This window comes from Panulirus ornatus, chromosome 25, assembly GCF_036320965.1.
Source record: "Panulirus ornatus isolate Po-2019 chromosome 25, ASM3632096v1, whole genome shotgun sequence".
Taxonomy (NCBI): Eukaryota; Metazoa; Arthropoda; class Malacostraca; order Decapoda; family Palinuridae; genus Panulirus; species Panulirus ornatus.
This window is the reverse complement of record NC_092248.1, coordinates 2,325,765-2,330,764: the sequence shown is the minus strand read 5'-3', so window position 1 is coordinate 2,330,764 and position 5,000 is coordinate 2,325,765. Positions and strand designations below refer to the sequence as shown.

At 43.4% G+C, this 5,000-nt stretch overlaps 1 protein-coding gene across 1 annotated transcript in view; it reads left to right on the top strand.

Moving 5' to 3' along the window:
* LOC139757163 (uncharacterized) overlaps nucleotides 1-5,000 on the top strand; it is a 138,843-nt gene that overhangs the window by 43,777 nt on the left and 90,066 nt on the right. The gene's annotated exons all lie outside the window — the stretch shown is intronic.

Here is a 5,000-nt window from a genome sequence, read left to right as displayed (position 1 = left end):
CACAGACATATACATATATACACATGTACATAATTCATACTGTCTGCCTTTATTCATCCTGATATAGCAACACGGGACAACGCCGTTCACTGATGCTAAAAATGTTAACTTGAAGATTTTTCTATGTCAATCCATTACATTCATCAACTCACAACACAGTGTTGTCTGTGCAATGGAACACAGTGTTGTCTGTGCAATGGTGATGGACGGGATGCAATCCTTCCTGTTGGTATGTATGGCCTTAAATCCGTCGTCTGAGGCAGACATGTTTTTCAAGAATGAAAATCTACGACCCGGATTTAAGGAGAACTGTGACGTCAAACGTAAACAAAGAGAACGAGTTTATTTCCCCATCATATACATTAGATTAACCAATTTATTCCATCTAATTTTTTTTTTCTTACAACGTAAGACATGTTTTAAGAATGAAAATTTACGACCCGGATTTAAGGGGAACTGTGACGTCAAACGTAAACAAAGAGAACGAGTTTATTTCCCCATCGTATACATTAGATTAACCAATTTATTCCATCTAATTTTTTTTTCTTACAACGTAAATGCACTTCATGTATTATGATTTACACAAATTTGTTCTGAAATTACATTAGACGACAGGTAATATCATGTAATTCTTTCAAATTACTGTAAAAATACAGTGAGGTGATCATGCTGTTTCTGGGTTTCCGGGTTACAATATAATGATAATTTCTCTCGAACTACCTCATAACCTTGAGTCTACTTTTCTGTCTCATCATATTATATTAAATTACATTACATTATATTATATCGAATTACATCACATCTGTTTTACTGTCCTTATTATACTTTACAGTAATTGTAGGAATAACTTTGATGCGATGTTTTACACAATGAAACACTTATCTTACGAAGGCTTGCTTTATCACTACAACACTTGTGCACGACGGTACGGCCCTTGATCACGACGGTACGGCCCTTGAGCACGACGGTACGGCCCTTGAGCACGACGGTACGACCCTTGAGCACGACGGTAAGGCCCTTGAGCACAACGGTACGGTCCTTGATCACGACGGTACGACCCTTGATCACGACGGTACGACCCTTGATCACGACGATACGGCCCTTGAGCACGACGGCACGACCCTTGATCACGACGGTACGACCCTTGATCACGACGGTACGACCCTTGATCACGACGGTACGACCCTTGATCACGACGGTACGGTCCTTGATCACGACGGTACGACCCTTGATCACGACGGTACGACCCTTGAGCACGACGGTACGGTCCTTGATCACGACGGTACGACCCTTGAGCACGACGGTACGGCCCTTGTGCACGACGGTACGACCCTTGTGCACGACGGTGCGGCCCTTGATCACGACGGTACGGCCCTTGAGCACGACGGTACGGCCCTTGATCACGACGGTACGGCCCTTGAGCACGACGGTATGGTCCTTGATCACGACGGTACGGCCCTTGAGCACGACGGTAAGGCCCTTGACCACGACGGTACGACCCTTTATCACGACGGTACGACCCTTTATCACGAAGGTACGACCCTTGAGCACGACGGTGCGGCCCTTGAGCACGACGGTACGGCCCTTGAGCACGACGGTACGGCCCTTGAGCACGACGGTACGGCCCTTGAGCACGACGGTCACAGCACTTAAAAAGAAGCTCAAAGAAATGATAAAGTCCAGAGGGAGATAATAATTACTGGTACCAGAGTGAAGACAGAAGAGTTACGGTGAGAAGTGAAAAAGGTCGTAAATTTGTCCACCATGGAAGAGAGAAGAGTAAAAGGTGATCTGATCAAGATAAAAACAAACTTATTTTTGATAACTTAGATCGTAAAGAGTTCTTCGACATATTACGTTATAGGATAGAACAACCAGAGCTAGAACATGAAACTGAACAAGAAACTTGTGAGATAAGTGAAGACTTATTTCTACAGTGTATGAGTGGTGCATGAATACAGGAATACATGAATACAGCATACAGAAGGTTTACAGCATACAGAAGGGTTTACAGCATACAGAAGGTATACAGCATACAGAAGGTATACAGCATACAGAAGGTATACAGCATACAGAAGGTATACAGCATACAGAAGGTTTACAGCATACAGAAGGTATACAGCATACAGAAGGTATACAGCATACAGAAGGTTTACAGCATACAGAAGGTATACAGCATACAGAAGGTATACAGCATACAGAAGGTTTACAGCATACAGAAGGAATACAGCATACAGAAGGTATACAGCATACAGAAGGTATACAGCATACAGAAGGTTTACAGCATACAGAAGGTTTATAGCATACAGAGGGTTTACAGCATACAGAAGGCATACAGCATACAGAAGGTTTACAGCATACAGAAGGTATACAGCATACAGAAGGTATACAGCATACAGAAGGTTTACAGCATACAGAAGGTATACAGCATACAGAAGGTATACAGCATACAGAAGGTTTACAGCATACAGAAGGTTTACAGCATACAGAAGGTATACAGTATACAGAAGGTATACAGCATACAAAAGGTATACAGCATACAGAAGGTATACAGCATACAGAAGGTATACAGCATACAGAAGGTATACAGCATACAGAAGGTTTACAGCATACAGAAGGTATACAGCATACAGAAGGTATACAGCATACAGAAGGTATACAGCATACAGAAGGTATACAGCATACAGAAGGTATACAGCATACAGAAGGTATACAGCATACAGAAGGTATACAGCATACAGAAGGTATACAGCATACAGAAGGTATACAGTATACAGAAGGTATAAAAAACTGTATGATAGTATAAAATATTCGAGAGCTGGTGGGACACCACGAGTGTAGAACTCCCTCCCCCGTACAGTACATATACGTAAACACACACACACACACACACACACACACACACACACACACACACACACACAAGAACAGTGCTAAAAACACAGGCACGAAACACAACACGAACACCAACAACACTTCAACGAAACAACAGAACACAACCCCCCCACAACTCAACCCGGTACTGTTCTACTGGTAACAAATTCAAGAACACAAGAACGGGATCGATGGGGGCTGGAGAACAGGCAGGGTTGCCAAGGGTGGTGATGACACCTTCCGTGACGAGTGTGTGGTAACACTGCAACAACACACACCCATCCACACCCCTCCACCTCACACACCCTCCTCCACCTTACCCTCCTCCACCTCACACCCTCCTCCACCTCACATCCTCCTCCACCTCACACCCTCCTCCACCTCCACACCCTCCTCCACCTCACACCCTCCTCCACCTCACACCCTCCTCCACCTCACACACCCTCCTCCACCTCACACACCCTCCTCCACCTCACACACCCTCCTCCACCTCACACACCCTCCTCCACCTCACACCCTCCTCCACCTCACACCCCCTCCTCCACCTCACACCCTCCTCCTCCTCCCACACATCTCACACCCTCCTCCACCTGACACCCTCCTCCACCACACACCCCCTAACCCACATCAACTACTGGCCACACTTCATCATCTAATTATCTGTTAATTAATCACTGTTGATCAATTACACAAGCAAGCTTGGGGAGAGCAGGCCATGCTGAAACCATGGCACAAGAAAGTCTTCAAAATATTAAGGGGGCGATGTGGAGGACCGAAGTTAAATACGACTGAATCTAAATGGGTTATTATCTAAGCACACACACACACACACACACACACACACATACACGCACGCACACACGCGCACGCACACGAGTGTGTGGTGTGCAGGCAACCACCACACAGACTTCTACGACCATCACTTACCATCAACACATTATTTTGTTCGACAAAACCATGGTGGGAGGTTGGCCCAGGGAGACAATCTTACTTTCGAATTCGTTTTCGATACACTTTTGAGACCACGAATATCAACAGGTCCATCCACTCACGAATGGTCTTGTGTGATATATATCCTCTTTCGTGCACACGAACCACTGCTGACATAAGCCACTCACGAAAATGTATCTTTGTTGGCTGTAAAACAGGTTTTTTTTTAATGTTTTGCGTGTGCCATTCTGCTCCCTTTAATTAAGCTTGAGATAAGAGATAAGCTTGAGATAATAGATAAGCTTGAGTATCTCTAAGGGTCATTATCTTCGCTATTATTTACGATGGTACGTCTTCTATAACTTTATCCTCACCATATACCAATATCTATTCCTATATACCATTATCTAAACCATATATACCATTAACTATCCCTATATACCATTATCTATACCATATATACCATTAACTATCCCTATATACCATTATCTATACCATATATACCATTAACTATCCCTATATACCATTATCTATACCATATATACCATTAACTATCCCTATATACCATTATCTATACCATATATACCATTAACTATCCCTATATACCATTATCTATACCATATATACCATTAACTATCCCTATATACCATTATCTATACCATATATACCATTAACTATCCCTATATACCATTATCTATACCATATATACCATTAACTATCCCTATATACCATTATCTATACCATATATCACTATATTACTCACCTTTCTGAATATATACATTGAACTGTACATTGCTGGTCAGCTGAAGGTTCGACAGGTCAGGTCAGGTCTCAGGTCAGGTCAGATCAGGTCAGGTCAGGTCACGGACCTCGTCCTCTGTCAGCAGGGGGAAGGTCTACTTCTGACCAGGGACGTAAATCATGCATGACAGACCACACCAATTTTTTTCTGGCCATGACTCATGCACTTTACAGGTGACAAAGAGTCGAGCATTCCGACACTGTTCAAGGGAATATACACTTTACTTACAGCTATGCACAAAGCGTAGGGAATAGGCAGCTAAAAGCTGATAGAAACTAAAGCTAAAGTTTTATTCAAGGCCAGCGAAAGCAGACCATTCCTAGTCTACCATACGGTATGTCCCTGACCTAGTCTACCACACAGTATGTCCCTGACCTAGTCTACCACACAGTAT